This window comes from Mobula birostris, chromosome 6 (genome assembly GCF_030028105.1).
Source record: "Mobula birostris isolate sMobBir1 chromosome 6, sMobBir1.hap1, whole genome shotgun sequence".
NCBI classification, from domain to species: domain Eukaryota; kingdom Metazoa; phylum Chordata; class Chondrichthyes; order Myliobatiformes; family Myliobatidae; genus Mobula; species Mobula birostris.
In genome coordinates, this window is record NC_092375.1 from 161,477,275 (window position 1) to 161,495,301 (window position 18,027).

Below are 18,027 nucleotides of genomic sequence, written 5' to 3' on the forward strand. Positions count from 1 at the left end.
TTCTTAATGATTCGGGAACAAAAAAAAATGACAATTTGGTAAATTACTTTCATGGCCAGGAACAAAACAACAAAAGTACAACTGTAGGAACTCAGTGGGTCAGGCAGAGGGATGGTCACCACTTTGAGTCTGGATTCCAATGTGAATTATAATCCTGAAATACTCATTAGTTTATTTAAATGGAAAGTGAACTCAGTGTCAACCTCTCTATAGATGCTGCCTGTCTCATCAAGGTCCTCCCACAATCTTTTTTCTGCTCCACATTACAGCATCTGCAGTCTTTGATGTCTACTTAAGGTTGCAAAAGTTTGTTAGTTTCTATTACTTAAATTCCCCACCTATTTAGTTCTACAAATTAATAGGAATAGCTCCATTTAAGTGATTTGACACTGATTCCAAGTATATTCTGTTGATTAACATGCTAGTTTGCTTTCTTACTTACTGTCATTTGGAGCTGCTCATAATATAACAGTGCTCAACTGCATTGACAAAATTAGAAAGATACAGTAGCATTCTATCCCCATGGTTACTAATTGATCATATGGTTCTGATTAGTATATATAAAACCATTAAGATGAGGAAATTAGGGTGTACACTTCACATTGGTGAGCTGTACTGTTTTAATTTCCAAACATCATTAAAAGTGACATATACAATATTACCTACATCAAAAACAAATGTATTAACAGTTGTGGTAGTATCAACATTACCAGGAAGCATTAGGTATAATAAACTTATGATTAAGTAATTAAACATTCTTCCAAAGCCTTTCCTATTTACCTGGTGCACTAGGAAAGGATAAACAGAAGTTGTATCTATGATCAGAGTATGACTGCAATGCTAAAAAGCAGAGGATGATCACTGCTGCTATTTATTTGTTCCTGAGAGAAACTTTAGTTAGCCCCCAAGCAACTTTGAGACACAAGTACTGAACAGTGTAATTTACTGCAGAAGTAAAGTGTAAAATACAACATATTTGAGGAAGTAATTGCTTATTTAGCAGTTTGAGTATATACCAAAGCATGCAACTTAATCAGGCCAGAAAGATATAACTAAAACTTTGGTACTATTTTCCCCTAGCAGTAGTATTCCAGACATCCCACCTCTCCCGGAAGTTCCGGGAGTCTCCAGCAAATTAATAGTGGCTCCCTGATGCCTGCAAATTATGTACAATGTCCCGAAAATTGATTTTTTTGAGAGCAAGCGTGAGAGAACACGCGAGAGAGCGAGCGCAAGAGCAAGAAAGCAAACGCGAGAGAGAGTGAGAGCGACCACGAGAGAGAGGGAGAGAGAAAGCAAGCGCGAGAGTGAGAGCAAGAGCGAGAAAGCAAGCGCGAGAGAGCGAGAGCAAGAGTGAGAAAGCAAGTACGAGAGAGCCAGAGCAAGAGCGAGAAAGCAAGTACGAGAGAGTGCGCAATAGAGAGAGAGAGAGAGAGTTCCCAAAAAAAAGTCAGAGTGGCAGCGTGTTCCAAAAAAAGAAAATATAAAACATACGTCACCCCAGACTACACTAAAGTGTACCCCTGCCTAAAAGGGGTCAAAAATAATGACAGTGTACTAGGAATAGGGTTCCCCTGGTCCTCACCTACCACCCCACCAGCCTCCGGGTCCAACATATTATTCTCCGTAACTTCCGCCACCTCCAACGAGATCCCACCACTAAGTACATCTTTCCCTCCCCCCCCCCCTGCATTCCGCAGGGATCGCTCCCTACGCACCTCCCTTGTCCATTCATCCCCCCCATCCCTCCCCACTGATCTCCCTCCTGGCACTTATCCGTGTAAGCAGAACAAGTTCTACACATGTCCTTACACTTCCTCCCTTACCACCATTCAGGGCCCCAAACAGTCCTTGCCGGTGAGGCAACACTTCACCTGTGAGTCGGCTGGGGTGATATACTGCGTCCGGTGCTCCCGATGTGGCCTTTTATATATTGGCGAGACCCGACGCAGACTGGGAGACCGCTTTGCTGAACATCTACGCTCTGTCCGCCAGAGAAAGCAGGATCTCCCAGTGGCCACACATTTTAATTCCACATCCCATTCCCATTCTGACATGTCTATCCACGGTCTCCTCTACTGTAAAGATGAAGCCACACTCAGGTTGGAGGAACAACACCTTATATTCCGTCTGGGTAGCCTCCAACCTGATGGCATGAACATCGACTTCTCTAACTTCCGCTAAGGCCCCACCTCCCCCTCGTACCCCATCTGTTACTTATTTTTATGCACACATTCTTTCTCTCACTCTCCTTTTTCTCCCTCTGTCACTCTGAATATACCTCTTGCCCATCCTCTGGGTCCCCCCCCCCTTGTCTTTCTTCCCAGACCTCCTGTCCCATGATCCTCTCATATCCCCTTTTGCCTATCACCTGTCCAGCTCTTGGCTCCATCCCTCCCCCTCCTGTCTTCTCCTATCATTTTGGATCTCCCTCTCCCCCTCCAACTTTCAAATCCCTTACTTCAGTTAGTCCTGACGAAGGGTCTCGGCCTGAAACGTCAACTGCACCTCTTCCTAGAGATGCTGCCTGGCCTGCTGCATTCACCAGCAACTTTTATGTGTGTTGCTTGAATTTCCAGCATCTGCAGAATTCCTGTTGTTTGTTGTACAGTGTTGCTCGCTGCACTGTTTGCAACAGTGACTTTTCTATTGCCCATGGTGGGTTAAAATGTAAAAGACATATTGAGGTGAGTTTAACAGGTGTCATTCGTTCATTGGCATAGCTAACGTTATTTAAACTAGCTGACTAGCTGCTAAGGAGTTACTCTATTGCGGACATCCCACCTCTCCCGGAAGTCTCCCGCAAATTGACGGTGCTACCTCCCTGAAATGAGTTTTTTCAGGGTGGGATGTCTGAGTAATCTAACCAGCATGTAGTCAGAAATGAATGTCCCCAGAAGGCATGAATCAATAGACTGAACAGAATAATTGTCCTATAAACTTCTCTTCAGCAATACTACAAAGCAGCATTCATTTTTATACCATGCACAATTTTGCTTTGCATTGCTTCTGTAATCTTCCTTCGAGCTGATAACCCTCATAATTGGCATCAAAATGCAAATCTATCTTTTACCATGATTTAAAATGCGATATTAAACAAGTTTCTTGCTATTCCTCCCTGACACTACTCAAAGTCAGGAAGGGGATCACCCTAAATTACAGTAAACTAATGCTACCAAGAATGTATTGTAGTCAGTTGCCTTCTTGCCGCTTGTCAAAGATGCCGTTACACAAGCAGGCTGGTACATCGACTCCGTGCCCACATTTCAGAAGAATTTTATTGGATATGCAATACCTTTATGGTTTGATGATATGAATGCTGCAATATAAATGCAAGTTCTTCCTGATCATTTCCCTTGTTTCCAACTGGATAATTTAAGAGGAAAGTAGTCGGGCACAAAACAGTTGAAACGAGCATTAGTTCACCTATCATACTGGCTTAGAAATGAGGGCTATGTGTACGGCAGTGTAACACAGCTTCAGATGAATGACAAGCTGGTTCTTCGGAGCGATAACATCATTGGTAATTACACCAAGAAAAAATTATAAACCCCTAATTCAGAATACATATTGATGTTGGTAGCCGAGATCATATCTGCTGGGGTCTACTCATGAATAAAAGATTTTTTTTTCATTAAAGCATTAACGAAATAGTGATTTCTTCAACTTTGCCTAGGAGAGCTAAAGTACCGGTGACCCCTGTTTCCATCCAGGGGGTCAGTGTGGACATGGTGGAGGATTACAAGTACCTGGGGATACGAATTGACAATAAACTGGACTGGTCAAAGAACACTGAGGCTGTCTACAAGAAGGGTCAGAGCCGTCTCTATTTCCTGAGGAGACTGAGGTCCTTTAACATCTGCCGGACGATGCTGAGGATGTTCTACGAGTCTGTGGTGGCCAGTGCTATCATGTTTGCTGTTGTGTGCTGGGGCAGCAGGCTGAGGATAGCAGACACCAACAGAATCAACAAACTCATTCGTAAGGCCAGTGATGTTGTGGGGATGGAACTGGACTCTCTCATGGTGGTGTCGGAAAAGAGGATGCTGTCTAAGTTGCATGCCATCTTGGTCAATGTTTCCCATCCACTACATAATGTACTGGGTGGGCACAGGAGTACGCTCAGCCAGAGACTCGTTCCTCCCGAGATGCAGCACAGAGCGTCATAGGAAGTCATTCCTGCCTGTGGCCATCAAACTTTACAACTCCTCCCTTGGAGGATCAGACACCCTAGGCAAACAGGCTGGTCCTGGACTTACTTCATAATTACTGGCATAATTTACATATTACTATTTAACTATTTATGGTTCTATTACTATTTATTATTTATGGTGCAACTATAATGAAAACCAATTTCCCCTGGGATCAATAAAGTATGACTATGACTAGGAAAATAAGTAACTCTGGTTCTCATTGGCCTGCTATGTGCCCTAATGGTACAAGATATTCCATAAAGCCGTTCCTTTTTAACCCAGAATGCTCATCAATTGCCAAAGGTTGTGCAATGATGGGTGAAGAGACCTACAGTGACTTTAAGATTGTAGTAAGACATTCGTAAGAAGATTCCTTCTTTAACGTACTATGTAAGCAATTTCCATTAAGGATTTACTTTAAGAGTGGATTTTGTGACTATATTGTATTTCTAGAAGGAAATACAGAATGCAAGGTGATACACCCAAATGACTTTGTCCTTACTTAGCACAGTTGCAGGTGTAACATTGAACAGTGCTACTTGTGATTGAAAACAGTGCAGTCTTTCTCTCCATCTTCACCAGTCTTCTCATGTGTTGTAACCAAATTACACAAACACTGCTACCTTTGTCATAGATTACCACCTGCAAGATCATGTGAACAGACCAAAGAGATAAGGGAAATAATTAAGTTGGATAACAGTCACCCTGATCTGCATGACTTTTAGCAGGAAAACTGAGCATTTCTCCTTGTGGTCTTCCATTGAAGCCAATGACAATAGGCAACAGCACCCTCAGAAGTTTGTTTTGATAAAAATACACTGCCGTGATACTGCTCTGCCAACACCTCCAATCTATTCAATATAACTACACTAGAAAATCACATCCTACCTAGTCTGGGAATTATTTTCCAGATTTGATTAGAGGAAATTTGCAATTTAGCGGAAAATATGTACACAATTTTTCACCTTACATTTCCCAATGCTTTATTTTATTTTTTTTATCGATTTTTTGCTATGAATCAAATTTTAGCTTATGTACAACTGCAACCAGGAATGTACATTAAATGCTGATTACATCATGTGAAGAGTATGCAAAAACAGTTGGAAGTCAATCACATTGCTGGTCTGCTGTTACATATTAGTGAGACGTACATTTTCTTAGGCAAAACACACAAAATGCTGGAGGAACTCAGCAGGTCAGACTGGAAATGAATAAACGGTTGACGTTTCAGGCCAAGACCCTTCATCAGGACTGGAAAGAAACATGAGAAGTCAGAGCAATAAGGAGAGGGAGAGGAGGAAGAAGCACAAGGTGGCAGGTGATAGGTGAAACTGGGAGAGGGGGAGGTTGAGAGCTGTGAATTTGATTGGTGAAAGAGATAAAGGGCTGTAGAAGGGGGGAGTCTGATAGGAGAGGGTAGGAGATCATGGAAGAAAGGAAAGGAGGAACACCAGAGGGAGGTGTTGAGCAGGTAAGGAGATAGGAGAGAAGGAAACAGAAATTGAGAATGGTGACGGAGAGAAGAGGGGAATTACTAGATGTTTGAGAAATCAATGTTCATGCCATCAGGTTGGAGGCTACCCAGATGGAACACATGGTGTTGCTCCTCCAACCTGAGTGTGGCTTCATCGCGGCAGTAGAGGAGGTCATGGACTGACATGTCGAAATGGGAATGGGAAGTGGAATCGAAATGGGTGGCTACTCGGAGATCCTGTTTTTTCTGGTGGACAGAACATAGGTGCCAACAAGGTGGTCTCCCAATCTACATTGAGTTTCACCAGTGTACAGGAGGCCACACTAGGAGCACCAGATACACCCAACAGCCTCACAGGTGAAGTGTTGCCTCACCTAGAAAGACTGTTTAGGGCCTTGAATGTTAGTGAGAATGGAGGTGTAGGGACAGGAGTGGCACTTGCTCCCACTTACAAGGAGAAGTGCCAGGAGGGAGATCAGTGGAGACGGACAAGTGGACAAGGGAGCCGCATAGGGAGCGATCCCTGTGGAAAGCAGAAAGAACGGTGTGGGGGATGGGGAGATGTGTTTGGTGGTGGGATCCCGTTGGAGGTGCCAGAAGTTACTAAGAATTATGTGCTGGACGTGGAGGCTAGTGGAGTAGTAGGCGAGAACAAGAGGAACCCTATCCCTGATGTGGCAGTCGGGGGATGAGGTGAGGGCAGCATGGATGGTGGAGGAAGGAAAGCCTCTTTCTTTGAAGAAAGAGTACATCTCATTAGTTCTGGAATGAAAAGTCTCATCCCAAGAACAGATGAGGCAGAGATGGAGGAACATGAGAGAAAGGGATGGTAGTTTTACAAGTGACAGGGTGAAAAGAGGTATAGTGCAGGTAGCTGTGAGAATGAGTGAGTTTATAAAAGATATCAGCAGATAGGCTGTCTCCAGAGATACAGACAGGGAAATCGAGGAAGTGGAGGAAATGTTGCAAATGGACCAAGCAAGAAGCAACACCAGTGCAGTCGTCAATGCAGTGTAGGAAGAGCTGGGGAGTGATATCAGCGTAGGCTTGGGACATGAACTGTTCCACATAGCTGACAAAAAGGCAGGCATAGCTGTGACCCATGTGAGTGCCCATGGCTACACCTCTTGTTTGAAGAAAGTTGGAGATGCCAAAGGAGAAATTATTAAGAGTAACAACCAGTTCTGGCAGATGGATATTTATGGTGGAGGGGAACTGGTTGAGTCTGGTTTCCAGAAAGAAGCAGAGAACTTTGAGGCCTGATGGAGGTATATAAGGACTGGACACGCTTAATGAAAATGAGACGATCGGGGCCAGGGAACTTGAAGTCATTGAAAAGATCAAATGTGTGTATGAAGTGTCACGGATGTAGATAGGAAGGGACTGAACCAGAGTAGATAAAATAGAATCAAGTTGTGCAGATGTAAGTTTGGTGGGGCAGGAACAAGCAGAAATAATGGCTCTACCTGGACAAGCAGGTTTATGGATCTTCTTCTTCACTGAAAAACAATGAAAAACTAAAACATTGTTTATTAATGGAAATCTAAATATTTTGGTTATTATTACTGATATTAGTGTATTTAGATCCTCAAATTTAAGTTCCTTTCATTCAAACATGAATAGCAAATAGAAACGGAAGTCAGCCATTCAGCCTTTGCTCAAAGCTGATACTGAATGCCCACAGTAACCTTTCACACATCCTCCCTTTCTTACCATGAACCTATTTACTTCTGTCGTAAACATACTAAAATAGTTTGCTTCCCACTGTTCATTGAAAAAGTGAGTCACTGAAACTCAAGATCTTGTGAAGGAAAACATGTTACTATCCATTTTAGATGGAGAATCCCTCATCCCTAGGTCTTGATTATCCCAAGAAGAAACATCCTCTTCTCATCATAAAACAACTTAGAATCTTTTGTGTTTCAGTAAAGTCACCTCTTGCTCTTCTAAACTCCAGTGCATGCAAGCCTATGCTGTCCAAAGGAAACTATCCATTCCAGCTACTCTAGATACCTTCAAATAGCTATCAAAGAATTTATATCCTTAAATAAAGAGACCAATTGTCTTCACAATATTCCGAATGTGGTCTGACCAATGTCCTATAAAAACGAAGTATGACCTCTCTACTTTTGGATTGATATTCTCTTATCAATTAACAGCATTCTGTTAAATGCCTAATTCCATACTGTACTTGCATACAAACCTTTTACAAATAATGCACTGAAAAGCCAGTTTGCTCAACATCTGCAAGCTATGCAATCTTTCTCTCACTTTCTCTTTATGTAATGAGTATTTTATAAATATAAAGTGTATTAAATAATGCCATCCTGAGACAATTTAGGGTGGATAAATCCCCAGGGCCTAACAAGGTGTTCTCTTGGATCTTATGGGAGGCAAGTGCAGAAATTGCAGAGACCCAAGCAGAGATACTCAAAACATTGTTAGCAACAGGTGAAGTGCTGGAGGATTGGTGGATAGCTGATGTTGTTGTGTTGTTTAAGAAAGGCTCTAAAAATAAGCCAGGAAATTATAGGCCAGTGAGCCTGACGTCAGTAGTGGGTAAGTTATCGAAGGTATACTAAGAGATGGAATATAAAAGTATTTAGATAGACAGGGATTGATTACGGATGGTCAACATGGCTTTGAGCATGGTAGGTCATGTCTAACCAATCTAATAAAGCTTTTTGAGGAAGTTACCAGGAAAGATAGCCTTTGACAAGGTCCCACATGGGATTTTGGTCAAGAAGGTTCGGTTGCTTGGCATTCAGGATGAGGTAGTGAATTGGATTAGACATTGTCTTCGTGGGAGAAGTCAGAGAGTTGTAGATGGTTGCCTCTCAGACTGGAGGCGTGTGACTAGTAGTCTGCTGCAGGGATCAGTGCTTGTTTATCATCTATATCAATGACCTAGATGATAATGTGGTAAACTGGATTTCAAAGATGGCGGCATGCAGAGATACAGTGGCTACTCCAGCTCCCAATCATTCTTAAAAAGTATTTCAAAGTTTCTAGTCAGTCATCCAAAGCTCTGCAATACATCGCCGCTGAACTCTTAGATGAAGTTACATTTAATCCTACCTGCAGCAGAGTTAAATCGCAGTGCTCAGTGGACTCCAAATTCTACGGATGCCAGACTCAACACCTGAGGGGTTCAGCCGAGGGAGTGTCAGATGCAGACAATGTGAGAGAAAGTAGGATTGTGGCAAGGTGGCTGGGGCACAAGCTAGGCTGAGAGCTAACCTTACCAGACTGGCCGACGTCCACTCACTAGAAAATAGACTCACTGAGACTGACAGTGAACACACAATAGAGAGATGAGAAACTGTTGCATTCCGCTTTTCACCAAAACGAGGCTGAACAACATGTCCAACACAGTATTTCAATTAGACAGAATGACTCTGTTCCGTGCAGACAGGAACTCCCTGTCGGGGAAATCCAAAGAAGGTGGAATCTCTGTGTACGTTGACAAAGGTAGGTGCACAAACTCATCTGTAGTTAGCAGTCACTGTTCTGGGGAAACTGAGCATCTTACAATGAAATGTCGGCCACATTGCCTGTTCAGAGTGTTTACCATTGCGTTCATCACCACAGTCTATCTCCTCCCCGAGCTCAAATGCTGAGGATACACTGCGAGAGCTTTACAGTATCATTGGCTCTCTACAAAACAAGCATCTGGATGGTCTCCTCATAACCGCAGGTGACTTCAATCGTATTTACCTGAAGGGCATTTTAACCCAATTTCCAGCACATGTCACCATAGCCACTAGGACAGCAAACAGACGCGATACTTACAAAGACATTCCATGCCCTCATCTTGGCCTCTCTGACCACCTCTCCCCAAAGTTAATCCCAGCATACTGCCGCTGCTGAAAATGGAGAAAATCAGTCAAGAGGACCATCACTGTATGGCCTAATGAAACAATCTCTATGTTTCAGGACTGTTTGGACAGACCATCAGGCAGATGTTCAAGGAGGCCGCCACAAATGGAGTAGACACAGGCCTTAAGGAATATGCCTCATCTGTCATTGGCTACATCAGCAAAGGTGTAGATGATGTTGGTACCTCAAGAATGGTCATCTTGTGGCCCAACCAGAAGCCCTGGCTGAATGTGGAATTGCACTCCCTACTAAAAGCCTGGGATTCTGCCCTCAAGTGCAATAAGAGAGTAGCTCGCAGAGCAGCCAGGAGAATCCTTATCTTAGGATTCAAGAGAGCAAAGACCATCTATGCATAAAACAATTCAGGGACACCTGTTTGATAACGATCCCTGGTACATGGGGCTGGGCATCAAGGGCATTCATTACTGACTACGCAAGGAAAAACAGCATTGACTGTATCAGTGACACCCCCCTCCCTGACGCACTGAACAACTTCTATGCACACTGTGAAGCAAGCAACACAATGCTGGCCACGAAAATTACCCCTCTCCCTGGTGGGCTGCCACTATCTGTAACAGCAGGCATGAAAAGGACTCCGCAGACCCAGACAACATCCCAGGCCAATACTCAGGGAGTGTGCACACTAGCTCACTGATGTCTTCACAGATATCTTCAACACTTCAGTCATCCCGGCTGCTGTCCTCACATGCTTCAAACCAGCCACCATCGTTCCTGTACCAAAGCATGCTACACCTTCAGAACTAAACGACTACCACCTGGGGTCATGACACCTATCATCGTGAAGTGCTTTGAACGGCCAATAATGCCACATATCAAAAACAACATTCTCCTGCTACACTGGACACTCTACAATAGGCTTACCGATGGAACTACTTTACGATAAATGCCAGAGCATCTGTCGTGCACCTGGTCCCCAACACACCTAGAAAACAAAGACATTTATGTCAGAAAGCTGTTTCTGGATTTCAGTTTGGCATTCAATGCTATCGTCCCACAGACCTTGGTGAACAGATTCCTACTCCTCAGTCTCGATACACCGTTGTGCAAATGGGTGTTAGACTTCCTAACCAACAGACCTCAGTCAGGATGCACAGCCGCTCTGCCCTCCCCATCGTCCTCAGCACAAGTGGCTCCTAGGGCTGTGTGCAGAGCCCACTGCTGTACACTTTGCCCGTGCATGACACCCGAGCACCGAGCAGTCACACTGTCAAGTTCGCCAATGACACGACAGTGGTGGGGCTCATCAACAACAACGATGAGGTGGTCTACAGAGAGGAAGTGAAAGAGATCAGGCCCTGGTAACCTCTTCCTCAATGTCAACAAGACAAAGGAGATGGTTATAACTTCAGCAGCACAGCAGTGGAAACTGCCAGCAGTTTTGATGCCCTGTGGGTGCACATTTCGCTCAGCCTCTCATGGTCCCAGAACACATTACACACTATCAGGAGAATTCGCCAGCACCTCTACTTTCTGACAAGGCTGAAGCGAGCTGGTCTGTGCACGTTTCTACTCACGCCGCTCTACAGATACACAGTAGGGAGCAATCGCTGCATGGAACGGAAACTGCACAGTGGTGAACAGGAAGGCTCTATAACCGTTAATCAAAGCTTCCCAACGCATTCTGTAAATGCTGGAAATCCAAAGTAACACAAACAAAAAATGCTGGAGGAACTCAGCAGATCAGGCAGCATCTATTGATACGAATGTCCAGAAACCAGACTGTCTTACGCAGAGAGGTTAGAGAGACTGGACCTGTACACGCTGGAATTAAGGAGATTGAGGGGGGATCTGATTGAGACATATAAGTTTATAAAGGGATTGGACAAGATAGAGGCAGGAAATATGTCCCAGATGCTGGGAGAGTCCAGTACAAGAAGGGCATGGTTTAAGAATCAGGGGTGGGTCATTTAGGACAGAGTTGAGGAGGAACTTCTTCTCCCAGAGAGTTGTGGAGGTATGGAACATGCCTCCTCAGAAGGCAGTGGAGGCCAATTCTCTGGATGCTTTCAAGAAGGAGCTAGATAGGTGTCTTATGGATAGGGGAATCAAGGGTTATGGGGACAAGGCAGGAACTGGGTATTGATAGTAGATGATCAGCCATGATCTCAGAATGGTGGTGCAGGCTCGAAGGGCCGAATGGTCTACTTCTGCACCTATTGTCTATTGTCTATTGAATGAACAGTTAATGTTTTGGGCTGAGCCCGTTCTTTAGGACTGAAAAGGAAGGGGGAAAGACATCAAAATAAAAAGGTGGGGAGAGGGCAAGGAGGATAACTGGAAGGTGATAGGTGAGGCCAGGTGGGTAGGAAAAGTAAAGGGCTAGAGAAGAATCTGCTAGGAGAGGAGAGTGAACCATAGGAGAAAAGGAAGGAGGAGAGGACACAGGGGTGGGGGGGGCGCACATGACAGGCAAGTGAGAAGAGGTAAGATGCCAGAGTGGGGAATAGAAGAAGAGAGGAGGGGTAAGGATTTTTTTTTTTACCAGAAGGGGAAATTGATATTCATGCCATCAGGTTGGAGGCAACTCAGACGGAATATAAGGTGTTGCTCATCCATCCTGAGGGTGGCCTCAATTGGCCACCGTCAAGTTCCTCCTTTGGTGGATGGAGTGGCACTGCTCTACGAAGCAGTTCCCCAGTTGACGATGGGGGTCTCAGCAATGCAAAGGAGGCTGCATCGGGAGCACCGGCCTCAATAGATTTGCAGGTGAAGTGTTGTCTCACCTGGAAGAATTGTTTGGGGCCACGTATAGAGATGAGGGAGGATGTAAATGGGCAGGTGTAGGTTTTTGGCCACTTGCAGGGATAAGTGCCGGGAGGGAGAGAGGGACGGACAGTAGTATCACTGTGGGAGTAATCTCTGTGGAAAGCAGAGATTGTGGGGTAGGTAAAGATATATTTGGTGTCAGGGCCCCTTTGGAGATGGCGGAAGTTGCGGTAGACGGTGTGTTGGATGTAGAAGCTCATGGTGTAGTAGGGAAGGACAAGAGGAAATCTATCTCTGTTAAGGCAGTGCAGGAAGATAGGGGTGAGCGTGGATGTTCAGGAAATGGAGGAGAAGCAGACGAGGGTAGCATCAACGGTGGAGGAAGGGAAGCCCCATTCTTTGAAGGAGGAGGACATCTAGGTATATAAGCTATCTTGCAAAGTTATATTTATAATGTTCTTTATCTTATTGTGTAATTTTGGTGCTGCATCGGATCTGGTGTAATAAATATTGCATTCTCCTGGAAATGAGCTAGAACAATCTTGAATCAATGGCTCTTTGCTAGATTGTTATGAACTGTTTGCACAATAAAATAATTCCAACAGAAAATTAACAATTAAGAAGGTATTTGATCACAATTATTAATGTAACAGAAGCAGATTGCCTTTTTAATGCTTGTAATGCTTTGGTATTATATGTAATCGGATAGGTGAAGGCCTGTCTTTTGTCAACCATACGTTTTTATTAATAATCAGGCCATCAAATTGATTCAAGAATTTAGTCCTAATCAAATTTCTAATTTTGGAAATGGAGCAGAAGGCTTCCTGGAAAACAGCACAGAAAGGCTTGTGGTCAAATATCCAGAAAGCACTCTGTTTTTGTTGTGGATGTCTCCTGCTTTGTTTCAGAAACTAAAACTTCCATTAATTGGAGTCTTTTCTTCCTCCAGTATTTGACTGTCGCTCTACACTTAAATCGAGCAAGTGCAATTGGCTGCTTGGGAATAAGTTTTCATTGCCAATATAAACAGCTCAATCGATGTAATGTCCTTTTAAGCTCCACTAACAATATTTACTTGGCCATTAGATTTGCAGTATTTCATGAGCAATCTATACGAACAGTATTTTGTGGTCAGACTATGATTCACCACTTTCTGGAAAGTGAATGCATCTTTAATCAATATATTAGCCATGTATAATGTTTGACATAGTTCTGTGAAGAAAAGTAATTTTAATATAAAAGGGATTTTCCAAAGTATCATCCTGGATAAAGATTAGGTTTAGCTGTCCCTTTCTTCAAGGGAATTTAAGATGTTACTAATCACCAGGCTTGTGAGAAGTCAGTTACAATAAACAAGGTTCAATTTATGAAGCAGAGCAGTTTTGCTGCACGTATCATGGCAGCAACAACACCTAGAGCCAAATGTCTGGAAGGGAAATTAACCCAAATGGTCTTAGTGTTAGCAAGAACGTCATGGGCACAATTACATCAAAGAGCTGTATTCAACCAGACAAAGAAACATAGAAAGAGACTCGTTTTGATGCTCATGCAAACTGGCAGCAAGGGTCAGGTCAGTTTGTTTACTGTGAAGCTAACCAGATGGTCCACACTTTGATCACTACCATGAAGATCGCGACTGAGAACAACCCCAAGACTAGATAGTGTACAGACCTTCCATTCTTGGCCAAGTCTGTATTGTATTAACTTTCAGTATGACAGGCAAAACAGCCTGCTGTACTTATCAGCCATAAGCAGCTTTTCTATTCTGCAGACTTCACTCGTATAGACAAATCTTACCAGATCAAGGTTATCGAGTGTTCTGCAGCACAGAAAAGCGAGAAAGTTGGTTTATGTTAGGTAAAGTTATTATTCCATTTATTATAGACTAAATAAGAAGGAAATGGAAAATTTTAGACATATTGTTAGATGAATAGTTGAGGTCAAATTCGAAAACAATGTTTGCTTCAGAATGCGGAAAGAAAATTCTAGTTATTTATTCAGCATGTTAAAGCTTCTACCAAAATAATGGGCAGAGAAAAGTCAGAGTGGAGGAGTTTTGGAGCCCGTCCACCCATCTAAACCGAGAGCAAGGGCCGAAATGTGGCAGTAGTCCAGGCTCAGAGTGTATCGAAGCAACAGGGCCCAGGTCCTAGCGTGGGGAATGACCTGGTGCTTGGACAATTTAAATGCTAGGCCAGATGTACTGATAAGGCAGGGTGTCGGGACCACAGGCGAGGGTCGGGCTGGTTCTGATTGGTGCTCCAGGGCATTTGCTCCTCTCTCCGCAGTGTCGGGCCTGTGAGGCTGCTCCAGGCTGTGAGCTCCATGACAATGTGTGATGAACTGAGGCTGAGGCTATAGACTCACTTTCATTCTGAATGCTGTTGCCTGTATTTATTGTTTGCGTGATGTGTGTGTTTTTATTCAATGTGCGTTGGGCATTTGTTGGTCTTCTTTACAGTGGGTTCTTTCAGGTTTCTTTTTTGTGGTTGCTTGCAAGCAGACAAATCTCAAGGTTGTATAATTTATACACACTTTGATAATAAATGTACTTTGAACTTTGAACTTTGGTGCGATGGATATTCACTTCCTCTTTTTTGTGTATTGCAGCTGAAGCTAACAATTGTTTGACTTTTGGTCATAGTCAGTCTTCAAATTCTTTCCAGAATTCAAATGGAAATCAGTAATCATCTTGAAGTTAAAACAATTACTGTCTATATATCAGCTTTGTAAACAAGCTCTTCATATATAGTGGACGCTCTGTCTGTGCAAAGTAAGGTGTAGTCACTGCACCTGGTTTATTGCTGCTTGCAAGTACAGTATATAGTTTATAGTTTGAAAATTTATGTGCTCAAGGAAGTTAGCTTTAAACCATTAATTGTGAACAGTGAACACTCATTTGAGGTGTATGTGCCCAAGATGCTTACAGACTGTTGAGGAAATAGCATGAAAGTGTGAAGTCATCCAAATAGTAGGAAAAGGATATAAATGTAGACAGCAGTTCAGGCTTATTAGGAGTGGCTGAAGAACATCAAGAAGAATGATAGGAAGATGGGGTGATGAGGGCCAATTTCTCTGGCTTCAGTTCCCGCAATGGATTATTCATTTGTCTGCATCATTGGTATATTTTTTTAAGATGGTTTGTAATTTGGAAGTAGTTAAGACAGGAATCCCATATGAGTTTTAAACGTGTTTCAAGAATGTGGTTTGGATTTAAGCATTATCACTGAGAATAAATGAACTGTGTTTAAACTACTTTGTTAGTTGGAAGTATTTTCTTGTTACAGAGGGGGTCCCACTGCTCAAATATTGTGGGCATTGGCAGCTGAACTCACCATGGAGAATAAACAGGGAAGTGAACTGGTCTTTGAAGATTGGGTTGTTACAGTATAATCTCCCTTTAGTGAGAGTGCTCATGGCTATTTACATCCAAAAGTGCTTAAGATCTTTGTTTGAGTTTGGAACTTCGTGGCCTGCAAACCCAATACCAACACAATGGATTGCCGTCATCTGGAAAGTACTGCAATAATAAATATACCTTTATAAATGTCAATCAAGTTGCCTATAGATTTTACAGAGTTTATTTGTAAATATATTAAAATCTCTAACAATTATCTAATAGTTTAAGCTTTTATAAAAAAGCCGCTTGCAAAAACACAGTGTACTGCACTCCCCTAACCTGACAAGACATGGTTTATTTAATTAGATCTAAATCATGGAACAGACCTCTCCAGCCTTTCGAACCATGCCAACATTTTTAAAATATACGAGGGGTGATTGATAAGTTCGTGGCCTAAGGTAGAAGGAGTCAATTTTAAAAAACCTAGCACATTTATTCTTCAACATAGTCCCCTCCTACATTTACACACTTAGTCCAGCGGTCGTGGAGCATACGGATCTTGGACCTCCAGAAAGCGTCCACAGCAGGGGTGATTGATAAGTTCATGGTCTAAGGTAGAAGGAGATGAATTATACAGCTCTCGTTACATGTACATTGTGATTGTGGAGAATGCACATGCAGTTCAACTCTTTGAGTGATTACTCAGAAAGTTTGAAGTTAATAACTCATCTCCTTCTGCCTTAGGCCACAAACTTATCAATCACCCCTAATGAGTTATAAACTGATGAGTTATTAACTTCAAACTTTCTGCATAATCACTCAAAGAGTTGAACTGCATGTGCATTCTCCACAATCACTGGACTAAGTGTGTAAATGTAGGAGGGGACTACGTTGAAAAATAAATGTGCCAGGTTTTCTAAAACTGATTCCTTCTACATTAGGCCACGAACATATCAATCACTCCTCGTACATTAATAGAATTAGAAACCTGATCTAAACGGAACCTGTCCACACAGTCAAATTCTCACTTAATTTCAAGAAATAAATCTGAATGTTACACAGGCAGCCCCTGTGTTACTGTGGGGAGCAAGTTGCACTCCTAGAAAATGATCCATATCACAACTTTCCATAATATGAAGACGTGTCAGCTGTACTTGCGTCAAGAAACTCAAGTTGGAAAAAAAATGGTACTTAGATACTCCCGCCACCAGACATAAATTCTACAAGAATTAATTTTATTCCGTATTTCAGACTTTTGGTAGTGATTTGTGTATTCTCTCGGGATAAATCTCCATAACCTAAATGCGGAGATTGTCTGTCCTTAATGTGAATAGTCAGATTGCTTTTGGCTCTGATATGTTCGAGTCATACAGCACAGATACAGGCCCTTTGGTACATCATGTTCAGGCAAATCACCAAATACCCATCCATCAGCATTTAACCCTTTCTGCTTTGATGATTCAAATTCTCATCCAAGTATTTCTTAAATGTTATGAGGTTATCTGCCCCCTTCACTTACTCCTGCTACTTGGTGTTCCAGATTCCCAATACCCTCAGGGTGAAATAATACCTCATTAGGTCCCAGGTAGCTTCTACTATGGGGAAAAGCTTCCTTCTGATAACTCTGTACATCTTTATCAGGTCCCTTTCAGCCTGTGGCTTAACCAACATTTTTTAAGGTGCACCATAACCTCTCTCTTATATCCTAAGTCCGGGGTAATGAAGCCAAGTATGCAGAATGCCTTCTTCACCATGTTATCGACCTGTGCTGCCACCTCCAGGTAAGCACGCTGTAGATTTATATACCAAATTCTGTCTGTTCCTCAGTATTCTTGAGAGGCCTATTCTATTTGTCCTCCCATTAATAGTCCTCCCAAAGTACACACTTGTCAGGTTTAAATTTTATCTGCTATTGCTCACCCCATTCTACCACCATCAATATCAGCCTGTATTCTAAGACTATCCTCTGTATTATTAACAACACCACTAAGTTTTGTGTCAGCTGCAACTTACTAATTACATCTCATAATCTTCCACAGACCATTAATGTATACACTAAAGATCTCAATACTAATCCTTGGGATACTCTACCAATCTCAGTTCTCCAATTTCAAAATGAATCCTCTGCTTCCTTTGACTGAGACAAGTTTGATCTAATTTGCCAATTCTGCCCAGGATCCCATGTGCTTTAACGTTTTTTGACCAGTCTCCCATGTGAGGCCTTGTTTAAGGCCTAACTGCAGGTACACTTTTGGGCGCCACGCTAGCACAGCAGTTAGCATGATGCTATTACAGCTCGGGGCATTGGAGTTCAGAGCTGAATTGCAATGCCCTTTGTAAGGAGTTTGTATGCCCTCCACACTCCAAAGACATAGCGGTAGTAGGTTAATTGGTCATTGTATATTGTCCTGTGA